This window comes from Microtus pennsylvanicus, chromosome 1 (assembly GCF_037038515.1).
Source record: "Microtus pennsylvanicus isolate mMicPen1 chromosome 1, mMicPen1.hap1, whole genome shotgun sequence".
In the NCBI taxonomy this organism is placed as follows: domain Eukaryota; kingdom Metazoa; phylum Chordata; class Mammalia; order Rodentia; family Cricetidae; genus Microtus; species Microtus pennsylvanicus.
Genome location: NC_134579.1, coordinates 147050820 through 147065407, shown reverse-complemented (window position 1 = coordinate 147065407; position 14588 = coordinate 147050820). Strand labels below are relative to the sequence as shown.

At 46.4% G+C, this 14588-nt stretch overlaps 1 protein-coding gene and 1 pseudogene across 1 annotated transcript in view; both read right to left on the bottom strand.

The window, feature by feature from the left end:
* The window catches only part of LOC142856609 (vomeronasal type-2 receptor 26-like), a 236154-nt gene that overhangs the window by 142607 nt on the left and 78959 nt on the right, over positions 1-14588 (bottom strand). The window lies entirely within an intron of this gene.
* On the bottom strand, positions 10846-13208 carry LOC142860423 (elongin BC and Polycomb repressive complex 2-associated protein-like; annotated as a pseudogene).

Here is a 14588-nt window from a genome sequence, read left to right as displayed (position 1 = left end):
GACAGGGACAACGTTCTCAGGCACACATCTCAGGAAATGCTGCTCTAGCACGACAGGCTCTATCTGCATGTTGTTCATGTTCAAGGTTCCTTCTGGGCATGAGGACTGAGCTAGCCACACGCCCTTGTGCAGGGACCTGAGCTGCAGGCAGTTTAAGGCTATCTATAAAATGATGAATAGCTCATGTACAACTCATGCATTTCTCACGTGCTGTTGACTATAGTGTCAATATGCTGTTGCTGTTTACAAAATGATATCCCTGAATTATAGGAGAACACCCTTTTCTGTCTAGTAGAATGCACACTAACAGTGTTTATTTGAAATTATGACTTCAGTTTAATACTGAGCAAAGTTTTTGGCCCATCTACTCTGGAATCTTATTCCTTGTGAGTAACAACAAAGATATCAGTCACAAGAATAAATTCACTGTCCAGCAGAGCTGAGGTGACTTGAGGAAGCATCTTCAGCTAATGTGGCAGGTCTGTTTTTTTAAACTGCTTTTCTCTTCCAGGTCTGAAACTCCGCAGACTCATCTGGAACAGGCCACTGCCCAGGACGAGAGCCACCAGCAGAAGGATCTCCAGGAAGAACTAGGTGCTGAGTCCCATCCCCAGCAATACTGAATTCTAAGGACATATATTCTTCTTCAGTTTTGGTTACCCTTGAGTCATAGGTTCTGTTTGCCTAGCCAGTGACCCAGCATGGCTGCTTCTGGGCCTAGATTATTATTTTTTTTTCTTTTTTTGATCATACCACTTGAGAGACCTGAGGAAGCCAAAGTAAGCCACAAACACCTTCTACACATGTTCGTCACATTAGGATCAAGGCCTACAGACTAAAAGACACCCCTTGTAGCTGGGAACTCAGCGGTGAAGGAAATTCCAGCTGATCTCCAGGTGATCACACCTAATCTGATTCATGTGTCCGCTGACTCAGTTCTCGAGAAGAGAAGAACGCATCAAAAATATACTTGAGATACAGAAATCCTGAGACAAAGATTACTCAGAAGCCTACATTTACCAGCAAGTGGACTCCACCTTGGGATAACATGACATATAAGCTCCTATGTGGAATGGATCCAGGAATCTTGAAAAAGCCATTAAAATTGTGACTATCTTCCTAGCGTTTCTCCAAGGCAAGCACTTGCCTGTAGTAGGTGTAGTAGGTTCTATCAATATTTAGTGATAAATGCTAATTATTATTAGCTTTATTTTGTTTGAGTTTTGTTTTAAATGTTTGTTTATGGTTCATTTGGTTTTGGTTTTGCTATTTTGATGTTATTTATTCTTGTTATTAGTTCCATAATTTTCAAAGTTTATCCATTGTTTATATTCACTATTGTTTCAAATATATTGTTTGTTAATAAAAAATTAATTTCCAACTTTTCACACTTAATTTCAGTTTCTTTCATCAAGTGTGGTGTCACACTGCTTTAAGCCCCAAATTTCCAGGTACAGGTGGAAGCCATGGGTCAATGCCCAGTGGATGTCAACTCCTTGCTTTTATGCAGTTGGGCCACAGCTGCCTTAGTACAGCTCCTGATCTCAGCACTGTTGGTGACAGAGATCACGTGGGATCCTGTGTGCATGGTGCCTGTTCTCCTGGAGGCCCCCAGTAGCTTCACCCTTCAGTGTTGTATGCCAGGAAAAACAAAGGAAACAGTAACAGATAATAAGATCCCGAATGGAGACTTGTCTGGCATCTGCCCCCTATGTCCTGGGACAGATGTCCCTGGAGAGCTAGGGTTCGGGCTTCTCTGTTCTCTTCCCTTTAGATTGCTCGGGGAACATTCACCATGCAGTGGAAAATGGCAGGCTGGAATATGTCCCCATGGTTCCCCAGTGACTCCCTGGTGACACCAAGCAGAGGTTAGATGTGATGCAACCTCTGAGCTCACTTCAGGGTATCTGTGACAGAAACAACATTGAGGTCCTATGGAAAGCCTTGACCAGTCTGGCTTCCATTTCATGCTCTTAAGCCAACCCTACAGAGGACACTTGTCCTGCTAGTCTGTGGTCTCTGAGGAGCAGAAGTGTCTGTGTCTTAAACACACCCTCTGGATTGGGAGGTGTCTGTGTCTCAGAGCAATGAAGCCTGAAATCACTAGAGAAAATCACCCCATTTATCATGTGTCAGATGCCTGAGGGTACCTGATGAGGATGTCTCTGTCTTTGGGTAGAGAGGGGAACATCTTTGGTTTGGTTTGGGTTTCAGACGGGTACTCATGTTATTCCACATTGACCTTTAAGTTACTATTTCTGGGGTTCTCTACCTGGGTTCACACATAAGCCCCTTAAAGTTCTATCTATTTACACTACAATTTATTACAGTAGCAAAATTTCAGTTACGATGTAACAATAAAATATTTCAGGATGGGGCAGCACAGCTGAGGAAGTATATCAATGGTCACATCACTGGGAAGGCTGAAAACCACTGAACTGCATGGTTAAGGCTCCCACCTCTACCTCCTGAGTGCTGGGAATTTACCTGGTACATGCAGTGGGTGGATTTAACCCAGCGTTTGTGCATAATAGAAAAGTGTCCTACCACCTGAGCAATGGTCCTCACCACTTCACAGCCATTTCTGGAGGCAGGCCAGTGTCTTCAGGCAGGGGGATAGTCTAGGAGGCACGCCTTTGACACCGGGGGCCACAGACTTCCCCAGCTAATGACAACAACAGAAACACAGCAGAGCTCAGGCACTACCAAGACTGATCTGGATGCTGAAGAAGGCCCTTGTGGTGGCAGAAATTTCAAGAGTAGAGCTGGAGCTGTGGTCATGGCTGTGGAAGATCTCTATGTCTTTATTTGGGAGCTGGTTGTCAGCCCAAAGAAAATTCCAGCAACCATCCCCCCTGGATCTGATCCAATAGCAGAATAAGACGCCAGGGCGAGGGAGCAAGGACTGATCTCTCAGCCCAGACAGCTCAGTCTGCAGTGCATTTGTTGTGCAAACATGAAGACCTGAGTTTGATATGCAGCACCCATGAAATGGAAGGCCATGGCCAGGACTGCCTCAGCCATTAAGAGCATGGACTCTTTTTGCAGAAGATTTGAGTTCAATTCCCAACACCCAGGTGTGGTGACTTTGAACCGCCTGTATGTCTACCATTACCAACCAAAGCTCCATTTCTAGGATTTGTGTGCACACATGCACACACACACACACACACACACACACACACACACTAAGAATCAGCCCGAGAACAGGGACCATCAAATAAGGGGGCAGAAAGAAAGAGTCTCATGAAGAGGACCATGTGATGGAGGACACAGGCTTATTAGACAGGATGAGCTGAAGCTATGACTTGGCATTGATTGTCTTAATTTTCATTACTCTTCTTGAAGCCAGTCTTAACACCCTCCCCTGCTCGTTCTTCTCTCTCTCTCTGTCTCTCTCTCTGTCTCTCTCTCTCTCTCTCTTTCTCTGTCTCTCTCTCTTTCTCCCTCCCTCTCTTCCCCACTCTCTCTCCTTTCCTTCCTCTCTCTCTCTCTCTTAAATTTTTTTTTTGAGAATAAAACTGTGAACTTACGAAACAACCTGAAAGAAGAAGGATGACTGGATGGCAGGGAAATTTAATGTGGTCAGGGAGAGGAGGGATAGTCAGGCAATGCTCTTCAATGACATTTGACCTCGAACTTTCTGGAGAAGCAATAAACTTGACTAGTATGTAAGTTGAGCTGGGCACAGAGGCCCATTTTGCACATAAAATATGAATACAACAAAATAAAAACCCCATGATTTCAAAGGCCTGGAGAAGATGTCCTGATGGAGTCACCAGTGGTTCCCACAGTGGGGCTGTATGGCTAGGAGACAGTAGGTGGGTACGCAGAAAAGCAACAGCAAGAGTCGATTTCCATGGAGATAGGCTATATTCTTGTCAATGATGAAGAGCCACAGAAGCTATAAAATGTGGTCAAAATGCAGAAAAATCTCATCTTCCACACGCTTCACCTAGAAAACGTTTCCTATATCCCCTGCCCACCAACCTATATTCCATCATAGAGCAGACTGAATGATACAGGTATGGATTATTTAGGGTTTGTTCCCAGCATGCTCTGGACACACTCCATGTGGGGGGAGACCCTGTATCTGACACCACCAAAACACACTCGGTCAATATTTTGCAATAACTCAAAGGCCAAAGGGTGAGATTTTTTCTGTTTTGACCACATTTTATGCACACTGACTGTTCATCAATGTGGGGACCTTGGCTTGACATATATTTGGAAATGAGAGCCCTTCCAGCTGGGTCAAGGATGAAGATTGTTGTCATGGCAATATAGGGCTGCTGCGCACCCTACGTCAGTCTTGGGAACCACGTAAGATGACAGAAAATCCATCCATGTTCCTGGATCACTGGAGAAGAGTTGCTGGGTGATCTTCCAGCTGAGATTCCCAGTGATGTTGAAGGTATGCCTGTGATGTGAGCAAGAATCTTTTTAACAAACCCAATACCTTTGGTCCAATTTCTACCCAGCCCTTACAGTGTAGATAGTAATCGCTGTCTGCTACAGGCATCATTGATACTTCCTCTGTGTCTGCCACTCATCTTTAAACTCTCCACAGCTGTCTTTTGTTCCACAGACATTCAGAATTTGTACTCTTAAATCTGTCCGTCTGAGGCTTTGTTATACAATAAGAAAGAACTCCTCCAACCCAAGATTACAAAGCAACATACTCTAATATTTCTCTCTCATTCTTCCCTTTTGCTTCTAAGTGGATCATTAATTGTCACAATATTTGAACTTCCTATTCTTGCTGGTGGTGTAAAAGGCTCGTTTCTGTTGTGTTTACTATGCACTCTCTAATCTGTTTTCTGAGACAGCTTTACTTTCCTCTGGGTCACATTTAGGGGGGTGTCTCTGGAATTTTGTAGTTTGTGCTAATAATATAACTATCCTTATATTATGTTTTTAATCCTCAGATTTTGACTGTTTTTTCTATTTATTCTTTCAGATTAGTTATAGAATAAACTATGTTTTCACCAAACATAGAAGTTTTGTTTACTAATTTACACTAATGAGCTAATTTGAGAAATATCGCCTTTACGACACTGAGCCTTCCTTAGAGAAACATAGTGTATTTCTCTCATTTATTCTTCTTTTGCTTACATAAAAAAGACTTGACTTTTCTTTACATTTGCTATCTTAGTTAGCTTCAGGTTGTTGAATAAAATACCCAAGGCTGAATAATTTATAAGAAGCGGTTTGGTTTGGCCGCAAATTTTGGAGGGTAAAAGCCTAAGTCTGGGTGACCTCCATCTGCTTGGCTCCCCTACAGAATCAGCCTCATCAGTATCAGGAGTCCTTGAGATGGAGATCACATGGTGATGAGGAATCAGGAGAGTCAATGGAGAGAGCTGGACCAACAATAGATCAGCCTGCTCTCCAGTTGAGCAATGCAGTCCCTGTAACCTGCCCTGAGGCATCACTTAGAACACCATTAAGCTGAATTTTGGTTGTGAGGCACAACAGTACTGGCCTTGACATCTCCCATCAGTCATTATTTCCAGGTGTGTTAAAGATCTTGCTTTGGTCTGAATTCCCCCTCTTGGCTGCTATGGTAGTGTGCATCTAGAATATACTCAGAAGGCCTCTGTGGTAAAGGTTTGGACTCCAGCCCATGGTGCTTTGGGGAACAGAGGGGACCTATAAGAAATGGAGACTGGAGGGAGGATTTCACATAGGCTTGCCACCTTTGAGTGAGACACTGAGAGCCCAGTCTGTCCTCCCTCATATGTGTACAAGTGAAGGGCTTGTCATGTGCTGCCACCACAAGGGGCTATCTCACCACAGGCCCAAAACAGTGAACACAACCAATCAGAACTAAAGCCTTTAAAATGGAAACTAAAGTAAATCCCTTCTCTTTGTCCTTGACTATCTCTGGAACTTGTTAGAGTAAAAAACACTTACACCCTTACCCAAGCAGTGGTGATTAACATATCCGAGGGGTCTGCATATTTCCTTGTGCCCAGAGCTTCATAATAAAAATAGTTAAAAAAAAACCATAGCCTGCTTGGGCGCTGGGTCCTAACCCAAAGCGGAGTGTAAAGGGGAGCTCGGGGGCTTCTTTGTCCCCATAGCCCACCTGCAGCAAGCAGGGTAGGCCCTTTGTCTGCAAGCAAACCAAGCAGCACGGAGTTGCGATCAGGGCACCTAGTGAAACATCATTGTGGTGAGTGAGTGCTGCGGCACCCGGGAACAGCCCGCCTACACTTCCTGATCAACCTACAGGGCTACACTGCCCGGTACCTCCTCTCTCTTCCTATCCCATCCAGCTTACATCCAGATCCCCCCAATCCCTGTCTCCCTCCCCCCCTCCCTTCCTTGGTGGCAGAGCGCCTCTCTGCTCTGCCTGCTTGGGCGCTGGGTCCTAACCCAAAGCGTAGGGCAAAGGGGAGCTCGGGGGCTTCTTTGTCCCCATAGCCCACCTGCAGCAAGCAGGGTGGGCCCTTTGTCTGCGAGCGAACCAAGCAGCAAGGAGTTTCGATCAGGACACCTAGTGAAACATCATTGTGGTGAGTGAGTGCTGCGGCACCCGGGAACAGCCCGCCTACACTTCCTGATCAACCTATGGGACAATACGGTACCTCCTCTCTCTTCCTATCCCATCCAGCTTACATCCAGATCCCCCTACCCCCTGTCTCCCTCCATCCCTCCCTTCTTGGGGCAGAGCGCCTCCTGGCTCAGCCTCCCTGGGCTCTGGGACTGAACCCGAAGGTGAGTGCAAAGGGGAAGGTGGTAGCTCCTTTGTCTCCATAACCTGCCTGCAGCAAGCAGGGTGGGCCCTTTGTTTGCAAGCTAACCAAGCAGCAAGGAGATCTGAACTGGACTCCAGGAGAAACATCACGGGGGAGTGACATCACTGGGAAGGTACATCAGTTGGCAAGAAGACCTGATCCTGTAAAAGAAGATCCATAGGAGAATATTGGGAGGAAGAGATGGGGAGACGCCAATGCAAGAATTCACCCAACAATCTGAAAAACAACACGAAACCACCAGAAGCCAGCGACCTCACAACAGGAGGACATGAGCACCTTAATCAAGAAGAAGGAGAAAAAACTGACTTCATGACAGGGATTGACACCCTTAAACAGCATACAAAAAAACGCCCTTATAGAAATGGATGAGAAGTATAACAGAAAGTTCGAGGAATTGAGTAAATCAGTGAATGATACCCTAGGAAAGCAAGGAAAAACAATCAAGCAGATAATGGACACAGTTCATGATTTGAAAAATGAAATGGAGGCAAAGAAGAAAACACAAACAGAGGGCCGGCTGGACATGGAAAATCTAGGTAAACGAATAGAGACTACAGAAACAAGCATAACCAGCAGAATACAAGAGATAGAAGAAAGAATCTCAGAGTCTGAGGATAACATAGAGAAAGTAAACGCACTGATCAAAGAAAACAGCAAGTCCAACAAACTCTCATCACAAAACATTCAGGAAATATGGGACACAATAAAAAGACCAAACCTAAGAATAATTGGAGTAGAAGAAGGAGAAGAAGTGCAGCTCAACGGTCCAGAAAATATACTTAACAAAATTATAGAAGAAAACTTTCCCAACCTGAAGAAGGATGTACCTATGAAGGTTCAAGAGGCATACAGAATCCCAAATAGGCTGGATCAAAAAAAAACATCCCCTCGCCATATAATAATCAAAACACAAAATATACAGAATAAAGAAAGAATATTAAGAGCCGCAAAGGAAAAAGGCCAACTTAATTATAAAGGTAAACCTATCAGACTTACACCTGAATTCTCTATGGAAACCATGAAAGCCAGAAGGTCCTGGATAGATGTACTGCAAAAGCTAAGAGACCATGGATGCAAGCCCAGACTACTATATCCAGCCAAGCTTTCGTTCACCATAAATGGAGAAAACAAAATTTTCCAGGATAAAAACAAATTTAAGCAATACGTAGCCACAAATCTAGCCTTACAGAAAATAATAGAAGGAAAATCACTAACCAAGGAGTCCAACAAAGACCTCAATAACTCAGACATCTAGAGACCCTTCACCAGTGCAACTCAAAGAAGGGAAACACACAAACCCTACTACTAAAAAAGTGACCGGAGTTAACAACCACTGGTCATTAATATCACTTAATATCAATGGGCTCAACTCACCTATAAAAAGGCACAGGCTAAGAGACTGGATACGAAAACAGGATCCAACATTCTGCTGTCTACAAGAAACACACCTCAACCACAAAGACAGGCACCTACTCAGAGTAAAGGGCTGGGAAAAGGCTTATCAAGCAAATGGACCTAAGAAACAAGCAGGTGTGGCCATACTAATTTCTAACAAAGTTGACTTCAAACTTAAATCAATCAGAAGAGATGGAGAGGGACATTTTATACTCATAACAGGAACAATTCATCAGGAAGAAGTCTCAATCCTGAATATCTATGCCCCAATATAAAAGCACCCACATACGTAAAAGAAACATTGCTAAAATTCAAGGCAGCCATCAAACCGCACACACTAATAGTAGGAGACTTCAACGCTCCTCTCTCACCAATGGACAGGTCAATCAGACAGAAACCTAACAGAGAAATTAGAGAATTAATGGAGGTAATGAAGCAAATGGACTTAACAGACATCTATAGAATATTCCACCCAAAGAGGAAAGAATATACCTTTTTCTCTGCAGCTCATGGAACCTTCTCGAAAATTGACCACATACTCGGTAACAAAGCTAACTTACACAGCTACAAAAAAATATTACTAACCACCTGTGTCTTATCAGACCACCATGGATTAAAGTTAGAATTCAACAACAATGCTACCCCCAGAAAGCCTACAAACTCATGGAAACTGAACAGTCAACTACTGAACCATACCTGGATTAAGGAAGAAATAAAGAAAGAAATTAAAGTCTTCCTTGAATTCAATGAAAATAAAGAAACAACATACTCAAACTTATGGGACACTATGAAAGCAGTCCTAAGAGGAAAGTTCATAGCACTAAGTGCCCACTTAAAGAAAACAGAGATAGCACATATTGGAGACTTAACAGCCCACCTGAAAGCTCTAGAAAAAAAAGAAGCAGACTCACCTAGGAGGAGTAGAAGACTGGAAATAATCAAACTGAGGGCTGAAATCAACAAAATAGAAACACAGAAAACAATCCAAAGAATCAATGAAACAAAAAGCTGGTTCCTGGAGAAAACCAACAAGATTGACAAACCCCTATCCAAACTAATCAAACGACAGAGAGAGAATTTGCAAATTAATAAGATCAGAAATGAAAAGAGGGATATAACCACAGACACAGAGGAAATTCAGAGAATCATTAGATCTTACTACAAAAGCCTATATGCCACAAAACTGGAAAATGTAAAGGAAATGGATACTTTTTTAGATAAATATCATATACCAAAGTTAAATCAGCACCAGGTGAACAGTCTAAATAGACCTGTGAGTCGCGAAAGTGAAGAATTAGAAGAGGTTATCAAAACCTCCCTACCAAAAAAAGCCCAGGACCAGATGTTTTCAATGCAGAATTCTACCAGAACTTCCAGAAGAGCTAATACCTATACTCCTTAATGTATTTCACAATATAGAAACAGAAGAGGCACTGCCAAATTCCTTTTATGAAGCTAGAGTTACTCTGATAATAAAACCGCACAAAGACTCAACCAAGAAAGAGAATTACAGGCTGATCTCACTCATGAACATCGATGCAAAAATCCTCAACAAAATACTGGCAAACCGAATCCAAGAACACATTAGAAAAATTATCCATTATGATCAAGTAGGCTTCATCCCAGGGATGCAGGGCTGGTTCAACATACGAAAATCTATCAATGTAATCCATCATATAAATAAACTGAAGGAAAAAAACCATATGATCATCTCATTAGATGCTGAAAAAGCATTTGACAAAATTCAACATCCCTTTATGATAAAAGTATTGGAGAGATTAGGGACACAAGGGTCATACCTAAATATAATAAAAGCTATATACAGCAAGCCGACAGCTAACATCAAATTAAATGGAAAGAAACTCAAAGCCATCCCGTTAAACTCAGGAACACGACAATGCTGTCCACTCTCACCATACCTCTTCAATATAGTGCTTGAAGTTCTAGCAATAGCAATAAGACAACATAAGGGGATCAAGGGGATTTGAATTGGAAAGGAAGAAGTGAAAGTTTCGTTATTTGCAGATGATATGATAGTGTACATAAGCGACCCCCAAAACTCCACCAATGAACTTTTACAGCTGATAAACACCTTTAGTAATGTGGCAGGATACAAGCTCAACTCCAAAAAATCAGTCGCCCTCTTATACACAAAGGATATGGAAGCAGAGAGGGAAATCAGAGAAGCTTCACCTTTCACGATAGCCACAAACAGCATAAAATATCTTGGGGTAACCCTAACCAAGGAAGTGAAAGATCTATTTGACAAGAACTTTAAGGCATTGAAGAAAGAAACTGAGGAGTATACCAGAAAATGGAAGGACCTCCCTTGCTCTTGGATTGGGAGGATCAACATAGTAAAAATGGCAATTCTACCAAAGGCAATTTATAGATTCAATGCAATCCCCATCAAGGTCCCATCAAAATTCCTCACAGATCTTGAGAGGACAATAATCAACTTTATATGGAAAAACAAAAAACCCAGGATAGCCAAAACAATCCTATACAATAAAGGATTGTCTGGACGCATTACCATCCCTGACTTCAAACTCGATTACAGAGCTGCAGTGATGAAAACATTGTGGTACTGGCATAAAAACAGAGAAGTCGACCAATGGAATCGTATAGAAGACCCGGATTTTAACCCACAAACCTATGAACACCTCATTTTTTTTTGATCTGATTTTATTGATTTCTTCCACCTTCCATTATCTTCCCAGGGAATTTTTGGCCCGTTCCCGTGGATAAACCAGCCTTGGGCCACACAACTAGGCCCTCTGCCCTCCTCTTTAAGGGAGGAGGGAAGTGGGGCTGGAGGACTCTTCCACTCATCAAACCTTATGGCAAGGGAAACCCCAAAAACTGGACAAAAGGGTAAAGTTGCTCAACCCTGCTGGTTGAGACTGAGGCTCTCATCAACGGGAGAATCACCTGAACTTGGGGAGAAGGACTAGGAATAGAAAAGGGGGTGTAAAGGGTTAAAGGTCTGAACCGTGGGGGGTAGAGGATGCCCCCAGGGAGTTGTCAATCATTTTCCCACCCCACAGCAACCCCATGTCCCTGAACTGGCCCTCAAATGCGGAAACAACCGGTTTGTCCATCACCAAGGTCCTTCCCTCCGTCCCTTTCTTTTGGTCTCTGGGCAGTTGCCGCCTTGCTCCCCTGGGGTATAAAGACCCTGGTCGCCCGCTGAGAGGGCAGGGATGGGGCTGGTTATGCAGCCTTCTACAGTTAAGGCTTTTCCGGAAGCCATCCCTTGGTTCATTGGTCGAGATGAGGGACTATCACCCCGACCTCTCAGGTGCTTGAAGATCACTGTCATTTGCGGTTCTCGGCACACAGTCCATAAAATGCAAAAAGACAGACAAATCTGAGAATCAAGGCTCCCTCCTGGAGTCCTCAGACTGCCCGGGGCCCCAACCCGGAGAAGAGGTCTAAAGCTCAGGGTTCTTCCAAGTTGACCCACCAGGATTTGAGGCCCGGGGGCTCGGGGACAGCGGGTCCTCCCATCTGCCACCTCCACAGCGGGTGGGCAGGCGGAGGCTTTTCGTCTCCCTGGAGGCGAAGCGAGGAAGCCGGCCCTAAGTCTCCGTCCTCTTCCACCACCAGGGCTGGTGGACAGGGAAAGCAGTCGAGGAGGCTAAAGGTGCTCGAGGTGGGGAGCGTCGGGACGGGCCGGCGGGGCTGCACTCCGCGCGGAGGCGGCGCTGGCCGCCAGCGTTTCTTGGCTGCTACCCGGGCTTTGGCTGCCGGCCGCTCGGGCCCTCGGCGCAAACTTGGAGTGTCCAGGGCGAAGCCCTTCGCATAACACCAAAGTTTCGAGCGGCGGATCAGGCGATTGAAATGTTCCTGGCGGAGATCACTGGGCGCGTCCGGCGCTGCGTCTGCCGTCGAAGGGCTGAGCGCGGGTGCCTCGGGCGCGGCAGGGGCAGGGTCTCCACCAGATGCAGCCGCCGAGGCCGGCACAGGCTGCTCCGGAGACGCAGGTTCCGGGGAGAGGCCCGCAGGTGGCGGAGGAAGCTGGGAGCTGGGCTCATGAGGCGGACTGCTAGCTGCATCAGGCTGGAACTCCAGACTCGGGGCTGGCCTGGGCGGGGACCAGGCGGAGCTGGTCGGAGAATCCCGAGGACGCCGGGGAGCAGGGCAGCAACCGGGAGGTGCGCAGGAACCAGAACCGAAGTGCGGGAAGCCGCCTCCGCCCTCTTCCTCTTCTTCGCCGCCTGGGCACACCGCGATTCCTGCATCCTCGCGGGCCGCGGAGCTCACGTCGCTCGGTGGCCCGGCCTGTCCCCCGAGGTGCTTCAGACTGTCCACAGCCCTGCCGCCGGTGCATGGCGAGGCCGGGGGGGCCCAGCAGTACCGGGGTCCGCGGCGCCAGCTCTCCAGCCCCCAGGCCCAGGGCGGACGGCCGGGGTTTGGCAAGGGCGCAGAAGGCGAGGGCACGCAGGCACAGCGGGGAGAACTCCGGGGTCCCCCGACGCGGTTTCCGGGGCGTGGGCGAGCAGGGAGACCCCCGCGGGGACGCGGGCACTGTCAGGCGGGGAGGAGGACACAGAGTCTCCATGGAGCAGCCTTGGGGGTCGCCCACTGCGGGGGCCCTGGTCCCAAGGGCGGGATGCCCCGGCGGCCCGAAGAGCCCACTGGCCAGGGGAACATCGCCCCCCCGTCGACGGGAGGTCTGTGCTCACGGGCGCCCCGGGCCCGCCACCGGGGACCCGCGGCGGTGCTCCGGGTCCCTCCGCGGTCTCGTCACGCGGCCCTCGCGGCGGCCGGACTCCTGGGTCCCCCGCGCGTCCCCGGTGCAATGGGTCGCGCTTCCTGCCGCCGCGTTCCCGGCGCACCCCCCTCAACGCTGAGGCAGGGGCAAACAAAGCGGCCGCACTCACAGCCGGCGGGAAGGACCCCGGCCGGCGCCCGGTGCCCGGGCCCAGCGGCGGGGAGGGCGCCTTCCGCCCTCTCAGCTTCTTTCTTTGAACACCTCATTTTTGATAAAGGAGCCAAAAGTATACAATGGAAGAAAGAAAGCATCTTCAACAAATGGTGCTGGCATAACTGGATGTCAACCTGTAGAAGAATGAAAATAGACCCATATCTATCACCATGCACAAAACTCATGTCCAAATGGATTAAAGACCTCACTATCAGTCAGAACACACTGAAACTGATAAAAGAGAAAATGGGAAGTACCCTACATCAGATGGGCACAGGAGATCGCTTCCTATATGTAACCCCAACAGCTCAGACATTAAGGGCCACATTGAATAAATGGGACCCACTAAAACTGAGAAGCTTCTGTAAAGCAAAGGACACTGTCACCAAGACAAAAAGGCAACCTACTGACTGGGAGAAGATCTTCACCAACACCGCAACAGACAAAGGTCTGATCTCCAAAATATACAGAGAACTCAGGAAACTAGACTTTAAAATGCTAATTAATCAATTAAAAAATGGGGCACTGACCTGAACAGAGAATTCTCAGCAGAGGAAGTTCAAATGGCCAAAAGACACTTAAGGTCATGCTCAACCTCCTTAGCGATCAGGGAAATGCAAATCAAAACAACTTTGAGATATCATCTTACACCTGTCAGAATGGCTAAAATAAAAAACTCCAATGATAGCCTTTGCTGGAGAGGCTGTGGAGGAAGGGGTACCCTCATCTATTGCTGGTGGGAATGCAATCTTGTGCAACCACTTTGGAAATCAGTGTTTCGGTTTCTCAGGAAATTCAGGATCAACCTACCCCTGGATCCAGCAATACCACTCCTGGGAATATACCCAAGAGATGCCCTATCATATGACAAGAGCATTTGTTCAACTATGTTCATAGCAGTATTATTTGTAATAGCCAGAACCTGGAAACAACCTAGATGCCCTTCAATGGAAGAATGGATGAAGAAAGTGTGGAATATCTACACATTAGAGTACTATGCTGCGGTAAAAACACCGACTTCTCGAATTTTGCATGCAAATGGATGGAAATAGAAAACACTATCCTGAGTGAGGTAACCCAGACCCAAAAAGATGAATATGGGATGTACTTACTCACAATTGGTTTCTAGCCATAAATAAAGGACACAGAGCCTACAATTGGTGATCCTAAAGAAGCTAAGTAAGAAGGTGAACCAAAGGAAAAACATATAGTTATCCTCTTGGCTATGGGAAGTAGACAAAGTTGCCAGGGAGAAAATTGAGATCTTGGGGGTGGGGTGGGATGGGGGTAAGGGGAGATGGGGAGAGAAAAGGGAGAAGGGGAGGAAGGGGGAAACTTGGGGGAAAAGCAGGATTGGGATAAAGGAAGGTTGGATAGGGGAGCACGGAAGCACAATTCTTAGTTAAGGGAGCCACCTTAGGGTTGGCAAAAGACTTGAACCTAGAGTGGCTCCCAGGTGCCCAAGCCTAGGTCCCCAGTTAATTCCTTGGGCAGCTGGG